Source organism: Hesperophylax consimilis, chromosome 28 (genome assembly GCF_061612785.1).
Source record: "Hesperophylax consimilis isolate HC1 chromosome 28, BYU_Hcon_1.0, whole genome shotgun sequence".
Lineage (NCBI taxonomy): Eukaryota > Metazoa > Arthropoda > Insecta > Trichoptera > Limnephilidae > Hesperophylax > Hesperophylax consimilis.
The window spans coordinates 25134311-25153270 of record NC_142863.1 but is presented as its reverse complement, the minus strand read 5'-3'; the positions used below and the strand labels follow the sequence as shown (position 1 = coordinate 25153270).

At 31.8% G+C, this 18960-nt stretch overlaps 1 protein-coding gene across 1 annotated transcript in view; it reads right to left on the bottom strand.

Annotated features, from left to right (window-relative positions):
* Nucleotides 1-17464, bottom strand: part of LOC149410419 (serine protease inhibitor dipetalogastin) — a 110876-nt gene extending 93412 nt beyond the window's left edge. The window contains exon 1 of the mRNA XM_089648907.1: nt 17267-17464. The gene's annotated coding sequence lies outside the window, so the exon portion shown is untranslated. The remainder of the gene's footprint in view (nt 1-17266) is intronic.
* Between the last annotated feature and the right edge of the window lie 1496 nt (nt 17465-18960).

Sequence of the window (18960 nt, the reverse complement as noted above, 5' to 3'; positions counted from 1 at the left end):
AAAACTGATAAGAATAAAAATATTCAGTAGACTGAATATGAAAAAAATGAGATCCCTGAGGTGTATGTCGGATACAACTATTTATACCCATATTAATGAACTGAATTAAGAGAGGTACGCTTAGATGGAGAAAGAAGTGTAGTTAATTAAATATGTCTACAGAATTTTACCAAATTTTGCACTTTTCGGATAATCGACAACGAATTTAATTTGACAGTAAAAAAAATTAGCACTATCCATATTCTATCATCTTTTCAGAAAAATATAGAATCCACCAATTTAACCAGGTGCAAAGTTTCTTGACTCTGAATTAGTAGTTGTTTACCCGGAAAGTGTATAAATGAAGTAAAATTCTGCACACATATTTAAAATGTAAACATCGGAGTCAGGATCATAAAAAAATAGTTTTAGGAATGTTATAAGTCTTGAGTTAGTTCAGCCGTCACTAGAACTTGACAATGACCACCACGCACTCAACTGCACACTCAAGTAGTTTCAAGTATTCTCCCACTTCACTCCACTACAGTCCAAGCAAGCGTGCAGTTACCTTGCGCGTGTTATTAGAATTTAACTTCGTCTCATTGCAATGGTTATCATTAGCCTACTAATGCACCTTTATATCTCTAGGTGGGTATTCCACAAGAGCGCTCATATAGACTTAGCTTAAACTCCCTAATAGAAACAAAATAAACTTAATGCGGAGGGAGTGAGGTCCCTGAAACGTAAATTGTAATAAATCCGTGTTTGACCGGACTACAAATGCAGAGATCTGACGGTACGGATGGGAATTTATACAGTAAACCAAACATTACAGAAGACAGAATACTTTGAAATGAGGATATACTCGAACAAGCGAATCCTCAAAATACACTGGACTGATAAAGTAACCAATTTCGTAGTCTAAGGTAGTTTTTCGTCGAATAACCGATATTAATTATGGTGAAATTGTACTATCTAAGAAAAAGAAAACTACGATATCTTGGTAGTATAACGAAGATCGATAAATACAGTATTGCGCAAATTATAATTCATGTTAAGATTTATTAGCTTGGATTACACTTCAAGGCTTCGAAATCTACGTGACTGGTACGAGTACATTTCCACAGAGTTATTCCGGGCTACAGATTGAAGATTGCTGTAATGTTAGCAGACACCCCATAGCTAAAAGTACCAATAAAAGAAGAGGAAGAAAGAAATAGATTGAAGCAAGAAGAGTGTGCCAGAGTGGATCTGTTTGGCGTTCCATCCTATCTACTGCCTTATTATCAGCAGAAAATGTTTGTTATTATTATTACATTTTTATGCTAGTACCGCAAAAGATTCCAAACTGCCCCCAACCGTCTGGAGCCAGTGAGATTGACATCACCAATCGGGGACTTTTGTGAAGCTGAAGGTAATGGGGTCGAGAAGGCGATGCAAAAGAGGAAGGTGAGAAAGTACTTGGCTATTCCGATCTGACCACCAAACATGGCCAAAGCCATTTTGAGCAACACTTGAGTCTAACAGGTGGTTTTTCTCCAAAAATCAAATAATATCCACTCGCGACCCCCGGATCGTTGCAAAAGATCGTAACCATTAAACCACGGAAGTGTTACATTGTTTATAGTGTTATTTGCTCATATGAATTATTAATTATCTATGAAAGCCTTTGGCATAATGACCGTTATACGTCTTAAAGACGCTGTCAGACGTAAAGTATTCAAAAATGAAATTTTTTTTTGAAATGCGATGAAATTTGCTTTAAAATGTTATTGTTAGAAATAAACATAAAATTTTAAATGTACTGAAACTTAGTTCAAAAATTAAAAAAAAAGTTTAAAAAATGGCTCACCTTACATATTTTAGTCTAAACACTGATCTTACATTGGTGATAATAAGAAACACACTTTTTATTAGTCATTTTTTATAAACATTACAGTGATCTACCTAATTTTTTTGTCGTTTAATATAAAAATTATTAATTAAAAATTCTAATTTTTTCCCGGTTGAGGTGGTTTCATAAAGGTGTACATTTAAATTCTTGTGTCTTTAATATCTAGATTTGAATATAACGCGTGGTGTTTTCTCTTTCCAACACCGTTTAGATCACATTTCTCACCATGACAGTGAGGGAGACATAACGATTTCTTTTAGGTGTTCCCAAAAGCGAAAAAAAATCAACGGATAATAACTGTTTGTTCCCAAAACCGAACAAATTAGCCCGACATTCTTTTTATGAAATGTTTTGTAGTTATTATTTCGTAAAATTTAATTGGTCCTTTAAATCAGATTTACGTACATATACTCGTTTGAGTTATGAATAATTTGAACATAAAATATGCAAGTGCGGGTACTTTAGTGACACTGCAACTGCAATTGCAATTATTCATTGACAAATAAAACAATTTAATCCGGTTTCGCGGAGCTGCAGTGCATCCCGATCAGGTCGCACACTCCTCGAACAATTAAAAGTTAACCACCTCACCAAAAGCTTCCAACCAATCAGAAAACTTGAATCCAATCAACTACCAATTAAAGCGACATTTTTACTAATTGGGCGCCAATTGAGGCAATGTTCCTTGGGAATAAGGCTGGCTGCAAAAATTCGGTTGCCCTCGACTTAACCCTCACGTTACCAAGTCTGAAAAATTTCATACGTTCCCAAGATGACACGTATATGTTATTTTTTGAGATTACTAACAAATATATATTTTTTTATAATTCCAAAGTTTTCAGTAAGCTTGTCATTTGTTATCTGAATCTATCAACTATGACTCTTTTTTTTCTGGCAATCTATTATAGCCCAGCTACACTACTCGCGAAGTTGATCGAAGTTGACCGAATACGATAGTGTGGGCACGAACTTCGCTTCGCTTCGGGCAACTTCGCTTCGCTTCGCCCGACTTCCGATTGTTGTCGGTAAATGCGCCCGAGTCAAAGGACTCGAAGCGTCACGGCATAAATAAACCAATCACTGACTGGTTGGACTGAGTTACTCGCGAAGTTGCACGAGTGTGTGGGCACGCACTTCGAACTTCGGCTAACTTCGTCGAGGACTTCGTCGAAGCGTCGAAGCGAGTAGTGTAGCGGCCGCTTTAAAGTTTATCCAAGTTTACTGTATTTCTAACGACCCTTTGCTTGTCGGTAAATTGCATTTTTGTCTGATATTTTTTTGTTAAGAACGGCCAACCTTATGATTCCAGAGATAGCCTCATTTTTAATGTCAGCGCCATACAAATTTTTCTTAAAAAAATTATAACTCCTTCATTTGTACACGCAATTGCTTCGTACGATATTTTATAGCATAGTAATGATCAGCAGAATCCATTTCTAGCCAAAAAAAATACCCTTGAAAATTCAAGTCTCTATGTCTATGAAAGGCGATTTTCAGCCCACTGTGCGCCGCTCTACGAACTGAGCTAATGGGACGCTTTTTCCTTCGGTCAGATTTAACTGTATCATACTTCGAATAAGAACAACCAACATTATCTTCATTGAACTAAATGCAATCTAGACAGTGTCTTGGATAAATATATACTATTTAAATTTTTTTATTGTCTTCTCAAATTAAATATTACAATTAGAGGATTTACTCCTTATGCTATTCCAAAAATTAATACAAATATAGTATTGTCTAAAGTTATTATGTTTATAGATACATTTACATTTATGTATTAGAAATCGCTCCTTTTTAGGTAGAATTGTTTTCATTTCAATTAGTTTAATAATTTTAATAATTTAATTTAAATCATTTTTTGATATTGTGTTGATGCTCCCATTTTATAATTTTTAAAAATATTCAATAAAAAGACGACATAAGATAAAATACTACAGTAAAGCATGTAAAGAAAAACAAATAAAAATCTTCAAATATTGTGAGATAAGGTTGTATTCGTATATAATGCCGTACAAAAAAACTGCAAAAACACGATCTTTTTTACGATATATTAGTTAGAGTTAGTGGGTAGCGTCGATTACCATATTGGGGGCGGCAAGGTTAAGGTGAGGTCGATGAACCTGCCGATCCAGATCTAGTCACTATAGCGCCGGGAGAATTACGGCGCTATCCAATTTAACGAGTTCAGTGCCTCGGAGCGTGCCCATTGGACGGAGGCGCCACACTCAACTTATTTGTTGTTTTATTTTATTTATTAATTTATTTTAGCTGTGATTATAAATTGATACTTTTAATGTTTGCTGACAACCTCCGTGGTTAAGATCCTTCAGTCAGCGCAAATAAATGTTATTTCACAATTTATTTATTCAATATTATAAATAGTATATTTGGAGTACTTGGTAGATACTCTCAGCGTCGCCCTGGAGAAAGACAACAATTCAGAATCGAAACTTGATTGGAATGACCTTTAGATGTGTATGGATACTAAATCTGAATAGCCAGGTACTTCCCTACCTTCCTCTACCCCATCTTCTTAAGCTCCCCACTATCCCCGGTACGGATTAAAATAAATTCAAACAACGTTTCAATTCTAAATGATGGTCTTTTACCGGGGTGATACTGGATGTACTGTGAAATAACACAGAAATAATATTTTACCGGGGTGATACTGGATATACTGTGAAATAACACAGAAATAATATTTTACCGGGGTGATACTGGATATACTGTGAAATAACACAGAAATAATATTTTACCGGGGTGATACTGGATGTACTGTAAAATAACACAGAAATAATATGTTATTTATTTTCGCTCCGGACATCTGAATGCGATGTTAGGTGAGGGTGGTAATTAATTAATTTATTTTTTTTGTGTTTAATTCGTAGAACTCCATTTATTTTTTTAAATGTAATTAAAATCAAATTTAATAATATAATTACTAAGTTTTGCAAGTATTTTTTGGTTTTTGTTACAGCTGTTTCGGCTTTCAAGGCCATTTTCAAACTGTGGTTTAGCCACGTTTAGACGACTTACTAATATGATTCTATTTTACCCCCTCCCAATTTAAAATGATTTATTACCGGTTAAACCAATTTACCGATAAAAATAATTGTGACAATAGATTTCATATTCTGTGGGGGTATTTTGAAGTCTGTTTTCCCCACATCAATGTTATCTTAATTGTTTAATAATGATGTAGCAGTTATTAATTAATTTAAAAGTGTTATATTTTTTAGGTTTTGTGAACATACTTAGAAGCGGGGAATAAATAATTTTCCTTACTTTATTAATTAATGTTATTTTAGGGTCATTGGTTCTTTTATTGATTTCTAATTCTTCAAGTAAATTTAATCTAAGGCCCTTTCTTTCTATTGGTAATGTCGTAAATCTAAAACCTGCTGATAGTTGAAGTATTTCATTTTAAAGTTTTCTAAAATATCCGGCAGGTCGTTTTACCATGGAAATCTTCATTGTGAATTGATTATACGTTTCTTTGTCCAAATCCGTATTCCGCTTCAGACTGACTTCGCGAGTTATTCAGAAAGCTCGGATGTCCCGGCATTACCCGGCGCGCACAATAGAAACGTGTTCGTACGCAATATACGCATACTGTCCACGGCATTGATACGTAGAAACCAGATCTGAATAGCCAGGAATTCCTCCCGGCCCACGCGGCAGATTAATAGGACTAGAGCCAACATTGCGCCTACCAATCTCACGACAGGTACAAATAATACATCGTTCTGACTATTAAATATATTTAAATACTTGTACTTTGTAAGTAGATATAATGTTTATTTATTTACCTGTACATATCGTAGCCACGTCCATTCTTCGTTTCGCTGTGAAATATGTTCTAACACTTCCGTTCCGAACCGGGGCAACACACTTACCCCTAACCAAATTGGCGTGCGAAATTTAAGTTGTTTTATTTACGTAGTCTAAAATTTAGCTTTTAAAAACTATTCGGTAAACGATGTGTATTTAAAAAAATATATATTTATAATAATATCTTTCAAATTCCGATATTTGAGTCATGTACAATTTTACCTTTTGCTTTACTTAATGATTGACTACTGAGCAACGATATGTGATAGCTAATATCTGAGTGTTACTGAAGTAAGAATATTGGAAATAAATACAAAATATTAATAGGCACAGTCGCTTCAGAGCCTAGTTAACTCCCTTCGGATCGTACGTAATTTTTACATTCAGGTACATAAAGGTTAACCTTCCCGTAACCAAACTTAAAAACAATCCTTCGATGCCAAGGCGGCACGCAGCGTTACCATCACATTTGAGTTGAAAAATCACTTCACGGGCCCTTAAGAAATCTATTTAGGCTATTATTGAAGTTAATTATGCAAAGAAATCTTTCAACCTTGTTGACATAATCCATTACAATTCCTCAAAATTTCAACAACGTTTAAAATCTATGAAACAATAAAACTTCCAGGAAGTGAATAAACAAGATTAGTATATTTGTATTACATTGAGTTTTTCCGTTGTTACCAAGGAGCAGGACACACTACTGGAAGAGCCGGGAAGTCAAAACGAAGATCATATTTCACGATACAAAGGAAGCATCATGTGCTATCACAGAGGAAAATAAATCATTGTAAAACTAATCTCAAGAGAATGGGATGATGTACAAAAGCCAGAGAGGACTGTCATCTTCATAATAAATGAAATCATAAACCTTTGATGACTCGAGACATAAATCCTGACCGATGAAGAAGTCGTAAATGTTTTTATTATAGTGAAACGAATAACCTGTAACCATATTGCATGACAATTTTATGCTTTACGCTTCGAATAGCCATCTTCATGGCCCGGGAAATATTTAAATACGGGATTACTTTTGAATGACTTTGATTATTGCAGATATCTGCATAACTCGAAAGAAATTACTCGCTTGTTTTTTAGTGATTTTTTTCGGCCACGTGAGTACGATGTGTTTTCTAAAACAAGTGTCAAATTAGTTGTTTACTAGTTATGTATTTAATAAGTGGTTGATTGAATTATGAAGCTATTCTATAGATATTTTCGGACAGAGAAAAATGTACGTATATGTTATGAATTGCTCAACGATGTTAATATTTTTGTGTCATTTATATTGATCGAAATGTAATCGTATATATATATATATATATATATAACTTCTTAAATTTTATAACTCGTTTTTTAATATTTTTTGCGTATCATATAAAGTATCGTATCATATAAGCCAGTTGTTTTATTTAATTCTCAAACACATAAAATAATAATTGTTTTAACACATATTTCACAGCTTTAAAAATATGCAACGAACTACACAAAAAATATTTGCGGCCCACATGATTTCATAAAGAAATTAAAACAAAAAATTAAAGATAATAATTTTACAAAAATTGTTGATAAATATAACTTTTTTTCAACTTAAAACATAGAATTTCCAAAAAAGATTTGTTTTCATCTTTTCTTCTTACCCTTTCCACCAAACGGCGTCATGGTTAGTTAGTTAAAATTATAAATTAAAAATTATGAGGACTCGAGATCTCGATGAATAGTCGTCTGCTCGATCAGTCTCTAAACCTCATCAAGATTCGTCGGAGAGAAGACTGGACCGAGGAGAATTATTAACTGTACAACAGTTACCTTTACTAAAGTCATTAACGATTTCTCAAGTCATCTCGAAATACAAAGCTTCCATGGGATCAGTATTGGTAAATACTTTAGAAACCATTATTATTTTAATGTTTACAATACAAGCTTTTAGTCCATACTATGAAGGATAAAAAATTATTATTAGCATTAATTTTCTTTAGTAACTTAATTCATTAACTTTGTGCTATGCATAAAAACATTGACTTATTGACAGGTCAAAATATTTCACCGAAAAATTAAGATATAATAGTCTCGACGCCATCTAGTGGGAGAGTCAGCACTAACAAAGCCTTTCCTACAAAAATACAGTAGGTGGTTTTCAGGAGGAAGATATTCTCAGTGTAGCCCTGATGTAAGACCACCACTTAGAATTGAAACGTTGCCTGAAATGGCTTTCGCCGTGTTTGGTGATCAGATTTGAATAGTCAAGTACTTTTCCATCTTCTTCCCCATCTTCTTCCCCTCCCCACTACCTTCTGCCTTAAAATATACACCAATTGGGGATGGATGCTATAGCCTCACTTCCTCCAGACGATTGGGAGCAGTAAGGACTCCTATGCGGTTTTTTTTTTTTAAACTGCATACACTTTAATTTTCGGGAGTGGCTTGATCCGTTATGCGGCTTTATCACTCCCAAAAAGTTGAGCAACCGTCTTGTAACTGCAGAGTTTACCAAACACTAAATGGAAATTTAATCGTAATTAACCGATACATCTTTAACTCCAGCTTTAACCGAGGCAGTTAACATACAAATTATCAATACATAACTCTATAACTAACTGCAGAACTTTAATCTCTTGCATGTTTCACTTTACCATATCCGAAGGAGAAAGTGGTTCAAAATATTATTATAAATTTTAATTCATTGGTCGACCGTTTATCAAATCATTGATCTTAATTTGATAACCTGTTATGGTACTCAAATTGAATTCGATACAAACATTGAAACAGATTCAAAGAGATTGGCATTGCTGTTATCTTAAATTACACGGGACCAATCAATATTAAAGTCGTACTAGAAATTGGCTGAGTAAAATTGGAGCTTTTTAAATAACTGAAAGAGATCTGGAAGGTTCTAATGTAAATACAAAACAGGACTATGGCATCCCAATTGGGGTAGGTATATCGAGAGGTTGAACGAAGTGAGGATGAGAACAATATGGGGTAGAGGAAGGTTCGGAATAACCTGGATATTTAGAACTGATCAGTAAGCGCAGCTTTTATCATTTCAAACAACGTTTCAATTCTGATTGAAGTCAATTTACAATGTCATTAAATGGCGATTCATTTTAGTTTTCTAAAATTTAAAAGGTCTCTCAAAATTTATTGAGCTGACACGCTTCACAATTTGATAGTAACCATTTGATAGGATAGGAATTTGATAGGACAACTGTTGTCCTCTTCTGCTGATCGTAATTTGTTCAAATTTTGAAAAGGACTTGGAATCGGCGTTTGACGGGAACCTTTCGACTGTCAAAAAACAAGATGGCACTGCATGGCCATTTCATCAAATTGTTACATTTGAATTTTTGTGACACAACCCGTCCTTGGAGTACTCTGGTATCTGCGATTACCGCTTTAGATAAATGTCGGTGGATCAATTTAGTAACTAGTGCATTTTATGTCGATGTTTAAAGATTTGTATTGAATTAATCTACCCATGCGACCTGTTTATTGAATTAATATATAAATTACTAAACGAGATTTCTAGTTCAAGTTTTACTTTCGTCTTTGACGGAAATAGCGTATATTTTCTACATTTTTTTACAGTTATCGGAAAAAAACAAAACAGCTGTCGTACTTTGGAAAATCTGAACAGAATTATAATCTTTTTATGGGTTTATTATTGTAAATGAGCTGATTATTTGACTCTAAATGTTGAAAGAAACCTTCATTAAGTTTAATGACATATACATTTTTCGAAATACGAAATAATTAATTGTGATCTTCTTGGCTCCGGACTTCAATTGTTAATATTCAAAATATTGATTTTATTAAGGTTACGTGACTAAATTACACATGTACGTATTTCACGTAGGTACCAATTTTACACTGTCAGAATCACACACGGACGGAATTACACATGTACAGAATTACACCGACTGGAATTGCAAACGACAAAAAAACCTAACGCAACCTAACTTTTATTTTTTCCCAATGTGAAATTTGCTAAGCACACTTTGAATGTATCTTGAGACAGAATTACAACTTACAACCATATCTCTAACAAGGGCTTAAAGCGTTGGGATTTATAACTAGGTTTAACAGAAATTTCAACACTATCAAGTGTATAAAACTGTTACATTTGCCTTTGTTACGACTCTTTTAAATGAAATGAATATACTTATATCTTCTGACGGAAGGATTTTAAAAAACTTGGCATTTCTGTATAAAATTCCAAATGATAGTACAGAATAACTTGTATTGATAAGATTTCAGATTCCGCTGCGTAATATATTTGATGTCGGGTTTTATTTCAATGCAGAAATTCTGGAACTAAATACAATATTTATTGCTCATTGCCCAGATAACAATTATGGAGGGATATAATTATACCGAGTCAGTGGATATCTTCAATTAATCACGTAACAAATACAACAAATTGTTACCTAGTCAGTGTAAAAGCCTCCGAATTTTTTTAGATTCAAAATATCACGCATATTGCTGTAGATAAAAAAGCCTGAAAATGGTTTTGAAAAAACCTGTATGTTTTATGAATATTATGTTTTAAAATATATTTTTATACATTGAAAAATTTAATTGAGAAATTAAATAAATATTTTTGTTATTTTTCGAATGTCACACAACAAAAGTTGATTTTTTCTTTGCCAGCGAATGTTAAAATCTGTTAAAAGTAAATATCGAATCATACATTATGTGATTTTAAAATAATATTACTGTGAATAACATTATTTAAACTAAAAAAAAAGAATTAATTGAAAACTTTCAGCTTTAGAAAATCTACAATTAATTACAAATCTCGTGACTTTAAGCAGTCGGCGCTAGTTCATTAAATTAAACTTGACGATGCAAATCAGTTGTTACTGATAAAAAGCGTCTGTAGGATTCTCTTTGTTGTAGTTTGTTAGTAGTTGGTAGTTAGCACCGCCTGACTTCTGCAGGCAACCTTGAAGGACTCAGGTTCGTTCACATTAATATAATAATAATTTCAGAAGCGAATCCTTCCTCCCTTCTTCACCGTCTGTTGCCAATTGAGTCAATTGCCTGCAATTTGCTACTTTTCTAGGTCACCGTACACTTATTACTATTATTATTTATCTGAAAGTAAAAAAAAGCATTTCTTATTCAAAGCTGATCTGTAGTCACTTTTAAAAAAAAATATGTGAACACCGCACAAGAGCCCCAACTGCTCCCAACCGTCTGGATCCAGTGATACTATGGCATCCCCAATTGGGATATGTTTTAAGGCTGGGGATAGTGGGGAGGGGAAGGAAATGGGGAAGAGGAAGGTAGTGCGGTACCTGACTATTCAGATCTACCGTCATGGCTTAAGCCTTCGTAGTAAGCGTTCAAAGAGAAGAAGACGGTGATTTTAAAAGGATGTTTTAATATGAAAAAGATTATGTAATATTTTTTTTGGAATACTGTATAATAATTTATTATGCTGCCATAAGTAAAAACACAGCAACTTTTTAATATAAGTGTGTTTGTCGGAAGTGACTTGCCAGGTATGTATGTTTTGGTATCTTTTCTAAATAACAAATGTAGATCCTAGGAAATAAATTGTACAGCGCCCTTGAGGTGATTTTTCACAAAAACGGCGCTCTACAAATTATCCAATTATTATTATTATTATTATTATTGTATTTGAGATTCTTGAATACATATAACATAAGCAGATTTTTTCTCTCTAGGGAATTTCATATAATTTCTTTTTAATTTATATTCAATGTATATAAAAATATAATATATTAAAAAGACTTTAAATACTTAAAGTGTCCAAGAAATTGTTGTAAATCGGAATGCGTGTCTTAACACCTTAACGTCTGACTGAAGCTTGTGACGGTTATTTCATTATGAAGATTACAATATGAATCTTCATATGAATTTAGTTATCAATTTAATGGGCACCATAAAATAGGTTGATTTTCATCAATTTACAAATATATTTTTTTTTATAAAATCATATATTCAGAAAATTTCACATCATATTTATTGCAAGAAATACTGAGATTATCGTTAAATATTTGTGGTTCATTAAAATTCATTTCTCCTTTGAGCCTCGTGTATAATTGAAAATATATAGATTAAAAAAAATTCTCCTCACTATCTGGAGTGAATAAAAGTTTGCGGTTCTCGTTTTTCAATAGCCGGTACAACTGGCGTGCTATTTTATTATATTGTATTTTTGTTACTACCTCGAGCGGTAGCCATTTTTATATTTTGATTGATTATGCTGATTTTTTAAGACGTAAATTTTAAGTGTATTTTAAAAAAATTTAATTATAACTTTCTTTTTAATTTTATAAAATTTTATAGTTTTTGTTTAGTGTGTACGATTCATTATGTGAAACGCGTCCTCTGAGATTTAATATTCTGTCCAATGAAAGTAGCAATAACTTCTATTTCAAGTATTGAAAATAAAATTACGTAAATTTTTAAATGGCTTTTCCAATTATTAACAAGTATCTTGCATTGTGTTTTACTACTGTCAGTGTTAATTCGTGTCTGAAAGGGTTAAACGTTGAAATACAGCGCAAAAACCATTTACGAGGAAGCTACAAGCCAAAAATGTGTATATTCTTGGTATGCATTACATTGTCATGAATGTAGGTAATAGGCATTAAAATCGCTTGACAAACGGAGTCTAGAAACGTTCGATTTTAAGCACAAACTTGGTTTTAATTTATTTTGTACATAATTTTATAAGAAAGCAAAAAAATTAATCTAGGGAAACTGTCACGGATAATCTAAGCAATAATACTGTATTTTTAGAGGGTTTTTTCCTTTTAGCGTTCATACATTTCTATTGAAAAAAAATATTTTTTAGTAGTTTACATTTATATATTTTATTAGTAATAAATAAGAGTTTTTTTTTGTATTCTACTCGATAGGAAAACCTTCAATTTATCACTTTGCCAATCAATAATAGAATATGGAATTATTGCTTGGGGAGGAACAACAAACTCGGCTATCAATTACATAGAAACCGCACAGAAAACGATCTTAAAGGTAATACTAAAAAAACATAAACTAACTGATACAGACCAAATATTCAATAGCTGTGACGTTCTAGATATACGCCAATTATACATTAAAACACTACTAAACTACATTTTTGACAAAAAAAATAAATTTCAACATACACATAATAACACTAACAGACCAGTTAGACAAGCGTACAAAGAAAACATAAAAACTCCTACAGTAAATTCAAGCTTTGGACAAAGACACTACCAATACCATGCAATAAAAGCTTTCAACAGTTTAAAACTTGAAATTAAAATTGAGGAAAATAAAAATAAATTCACACACAAAACTACAAAATGGATAAAAGAACAAAAAAGACAATATTACCAAAATTTCGTAGCATAAAATAAAAATAAAACCTACACGTAACACACAAAACCAATATAACACACATCACTCACAAACACACAAGATTATTTTCAATGTACTATTTTTTTTAAATTATTAATATATTATTATGTATTTTTAATTTTAAATGTATAATTTCTCTCATTAAATGTATTATGTAGTTTTCATATTATAAAATGAAGGCCTCAGCACGGGTAAGCCACCCAGTGAGGCCTACATTACTGGAAAACTTGAATTGTAAAAAATATTGTACCCAATAAAAATTTTAAAAAAAATTAAAAAATTAAAAAAATCTAAAGCATATTTATTGGTATTCTTTATAACGAATGTACACCAATTCGTTATAAAGATTAATCAAAACACTGATTTGGCAACATTATATGTTGGAACTCTCAATTGTGATAGCTTAACAACTGCGTATTTTGATGTGAAATGTAAAACGCATATTTCCTAAGATTCTCTATGAAACTGCGTTACATAAATACTTGAATTTTTAACCGTACTTTGTTTTGGGTGTTAAATTATTTCAATGTTACTTAACATACCATTTATTGTAAACAGCACATCGAGTTAATATTAACTGCATTAAATCGAGATATATCTAACACAAAATCTCGTGAAACGTTTGGTGCTTCGACCTACTTCCTATATTCTCTACCAGTCAGCTGTACGTTCAGTTACAGTTCAGTATCGCTAAATAAGATTTATCGTATCGTGTATTTTCGTGTGAAAATAAAACAAGAGAATAAAATGAAAGAACGGAACTAATTTTCGTGAAAAACTTGATACTAATATGAATGCTGTTAGATTTAGTTCGATTGCAAAAATTTAATGTTTTTTAGTTTCTTCTTAATTTAATAAGTATAAATTAAAATTTCAATATTTAATTGTTGAATACAATATGAGCGATTTTCAAACAAAAAATTGAAATAAAAAATGTAGAAAAGATTCGGTCGCATCTAGGAATTGAACCCAGAACTTCACATAAAGATAGCAGCCAAAAATAATCGCGTTAAGAAAATGAAAATCATGTTGTACGGATAAAAATGAGTATTGCTAATTTTGTAAGAATTCTTCAAATCATTGGCAATCCGTTCAAACGGGATTGCAGGCCGTTCCGTGATTAACTTTTAGTAAATTCCTAATAAATTGAAACAAATGTTCATGCCCGTGTATTTGCCTTGATAATATGTAATCAGGAATGCGAAAATATTAGGAACACGTGTTACGACATCGTGATAATATATTCGTCATCTACCAAAAGTCTATAAGGAAACAAGTTTATTCATTCGTTAAGGCCTGCAATCCCGTTTTTAACCGGGTACCAATATTTTTAAGATCAAGAACTCAAATTTTACTTTGAATTTAAGTCATTGTTATTTTCAAAATTAGAACTAATTGTGTAAAGATAATTCAGACTGGGGATAAAGGAGGTACCCACTTACAATATAATACTTTAACAAAAAAATGTTTTTATTGTATTTTAACACAGATACTGTGGTTTTTCATTCACTCGACTAATTAGTTATTTAATACTATGAAAGAACCGTGAAAACCGCGTAATATTCTAAATTCTTGATTCTTGATGAATAAGTTCCAATTTTTTAAAATACTTATAGGTACCTGTTTCTAATTTTGTAAAAGACACTAAAATTCAAACCAATTTTAGAACAAACGACCACACAGAGTACCGAAATTAGTAGACATGTTTAACTATTATAGAACTCATACAATATTCAGTAATAGTAATTTTATACGTCAAATTGTTTGAAATAGACATCAATGCAAGGGTAAACGCGAAACCTGAAGTCTGTAAAATTTAGTACTAAAAACATATTATATTCGTATTATGTTTGGTACGATATGAGCTTGTTTATAATTTTAATTACATATTCTACTATAATATTGATTTAATGTTGCAATAAAATATTGGAATCTATGGCTGACCTCTTTGATAAATTGAAAAAGGTTGTATTAATTTATTTACAAAAAGTTAGAGTTATTTTTAAGAAATTATTAAGTAAGCTATATAAAAATAATCGTTCCATAAGGAACTACAGAATTTGTTTTATTTATCTACTAACATAAATTCACATTTTCACTAAAAACACGTTTTCACGTGAATTTTGACAAAACGCTCAAAATCTGGCAGGGTACACGTGACGTCATACATACGGGTAAGTTTTTATATATACGGTCATACATACGTTTGTTTGGTTGGTTAACAGTAAGGCCATTCTCACACGATTTTTGTCGTCTGTAAGTGGTGTAACCACAGTTTGATTTGACACAACCAATTATAATTTTTTTATAATTGGTTGCCAAACACGGCTAAAGCCATTTCAAGTAACGCTTAGATTCTGAATTATGGACTTTCCCCAGGGCGATACTGACTGTATCAACCAGGTTTTAGGTCATTTCAACTCAGAAAATAAAATAATGTATGCATGCAACACAGATTTGTCGTTAATTGCAAATTTTTATACTGGCACGCAATAAAAGTAACGGATTCTATATCTAAATTGATCAAAAGTGTAAATTAGTATTTAATGTTTTAAAGTTGCTCAGGTAAGATATAATCAAAATCGTAAGAATTATAGTGGTTTATTTTTAAGTTATTTTGCCGTTTCACGCTACCTCTTTAGCCAACGTTTCGGACAGCATTACAGTGTTCATCATCAGGGTAGATATTGTCCTATCTGTTCACCATTTCGGACAGCATTACGGTGTCCATCGTCAGAACAGATGTGTGCTGGTTGTGAAAAATAGATAGCAACTATACTATAGGATTTTAAAAAATCGAAAAATGTACTCTTTAATAAGGGCTTTTAACTTTAATGCTAATAGAAAAGCGTTATACGAGTAATTTCTCACGCCTCTGCAATAACGGATACTTAATTTCAGCTTTATTTAATTTCCCATCTAGGAACGACCGTGACAGAGATCATTGTCATGGTTGAAATCAGAAAAAATACAAGGAAAAAATAACGGAGACCGGAGCCAAGTGGAGACAGCTATCGCTAAGAATGAGTAGAAATGAGAATAAAAGAAAGGCGACAACTTTAGCGAGAAATTCTTTTATTTCTGTTAATGCTTTCTCCTGATCCAACTTAATAATTACATTCTAATACATTTTGTGATCATTAACAACATAATAATTATTATTACCTATTTTATATATTAAATTAAAAAGCACACTTTGTAATACACCACATTTTTATGCAATTCATAAATGACAACCAGGTTTGGCTTATCTCATGCTTTGTTAGGGCTAGTATATTAACTGTTAATTTAATAGCTGATATTATAGTTAATATTATAGCCACGATGAAGCTTAAGATAACGAAACCTGGTTGGGTTGGCTTTCATTTATTAATTCAATAAAATGTGGCGTATTACAAAGTGTGTGTTTTTTTCATTTAATACATAATGTCACACCCCAAAATATCGGCTTCGTTCGATTTTTTTTTAATTTATGAAAAAAACATAATTTTACATAAAAATTTACAATTTTTTTTAACTATTGGTAAATATATAATATACATTTTTTGATGTTAATTAATATCTGTTAATGTGTGTGACGTTCATTAGTGGTTTCTATCTGTTAGCGAAAGATTACTAAATAAAATTATAAAGAATATCGTAATTTTTATTTATGTAGTCCGAGAAAAAAGCGTATCGAATCGAACATGCGGCTGTCTGCATTTATTTTGTACTATTGTGGTAGGCCATTTTTTTTATTAAACACCATTTTATTTAAGTGTAAAAATACTTTTTAAAAAATTGGCTTCATTTTGTGAGTTTTAAACTTATTCCACAGGGAACTTTTATTCCAACTTTGGCTCAAAGTTAAACATTTTATTTGTATTATCATACTAGGGGAGACAGGAGGTAAATAATGAGGCCCTAAAATAATAAAATTTAATTATTTTTTTAATAATTATTTTTTTGAAATATTTAATTTTTTTTTATTTTGAGAATCATTTGAAATTCAAACGAGTTGTATCATGGGTTAACTATTATATATGTATTTTAAAAGACAATTTATTTTTAATTCCATATTTGAAAAGTGTACATTTTTAGATTTCAAAGAAACAAAATTTCTCAGTTTCCATATAGATATTGCGATTTTCCACAGGAGACAATCAACTTGTGTAGCTATTAAAACATATAACTACATACCTTATTGTTAATTCAATTAATCTGGATCCCACTGTGACAAAAAAATGCCGAAATTTAAGCACAACAAAAAAAATCACAAATTTCCGATGTTAAAAATTTTGGAAACGGTTCATCGAAGAGGTCGTTAATCTTTAAAAAGTTTCACGCGTAATTGTAATTAGGAAAGTGTTTATGGGACAACTGCAACGAGCGACCGTTTCGAGCGCTCGAGTGACACTGGAGTCGGAGAGTGCATGCACCCATATTTATACAGTCGGCAGGCGGTCTGAGAGTAGGGGCCGGCGCATGCGACCGTCTGATAAGTGCTGAACTTGAGATTTGCATCTCTGATTTGAAGAGAAAGGAGAGGAATTATTTTTATGTCGATATTACGGGAATTAACTGTCTTTACGAGTCAACAATACGGTCTAACCTAACCTAACATGTGCAAGCCCTATCCGGGCGCGCACTTCCGAATGCCACTTATTATAACTTTTAAAATTTGATTTCTAGCTATTGTGTTGAACTACATCACTATTTTAAATTAATAAATATTCATATATTTTAAAAGATTTTCACTGACTTATTTATTAATATTTCTATATAAAATTGTAAATTATGCATTTGAAAGTGCAGAATTGCTTACATTGATAAGCTATCAAATTCCACTACGTAATATTAGAAGTCAGGATTTATTTCAGTGCAGAATTCTGTGACTAACTACCATGTGTATTTCTCATACCGAGTCAGTAGACATCTTTAATTTATCACTGAACAAATACAAAAGATTGTCACTGAAGTAGTTTGGTTATGTAAAATAAATATAATTTAAACAGTTCGTATGAATAATCCCCTAAAAGGAGCGTTAATAAATAAAATTTAAAAAAAATATTTGAAATATTTAAAAAAAAAGCCTATCTGTTAGTTCTGGCAGTCCTAAAATGGATTAGGGTTTCCCGATCACATCTACATTTGAAGTTGAATATGTTGAAACACAGTTTTAATTATGTGATTGTGTCCTAATTGCTCCCAACTGTTCATAATGAGGCTGCATACAGAGTAGAAATTTAAGGATTACCTGGATATTTTCAGATTTTTAATTTAATTTAATTTTAATTTTAATTTTAAAAAAAAGACAAACATTCTCGGGTTACGAATAACCTGACAATTTTTGAAAATCTCCTACTACCACCACAGTAAGCTGAAAATGTTGCTTGTGTTGTGATGGAGGACTTGGTCACCGATCATGGTTAAAGCCATTTTTTTCAAAGTTCCGATTTTGATTGGTAGTCTTTCACCAGGGCAATACTGAGAGTAACTACCTCTGGATACTATTATTTTATGTGAGTATCGCACAAGAGTCCCAACTGCTCCCAACCGTCATAAGCCAGAAGTTACCAAAAAAAGTAAATTTCCTTAGAAGAATAAGAAATATACTAAATAGGAATACTAAACGTTTGTTGTTCCACGTTTAGATTACCGCTCCACGATATTGTATGTGGCCATTAAAGAAATTAAACTTCCACAAACTATAAATTATACAAAAGAGAGCAATGAGATGTATTATGATGAGTCAAAGCAAATATGTTAAAATTAATCAAATGAGAGAAGACCTATATTGGATTCCAATAAAAAAGAGAGTACAACATTATAATGTAATTTTAGAAATAAAATTATGAATAGCCAAATGCCAAAATACGTCAAAAATGAAATTG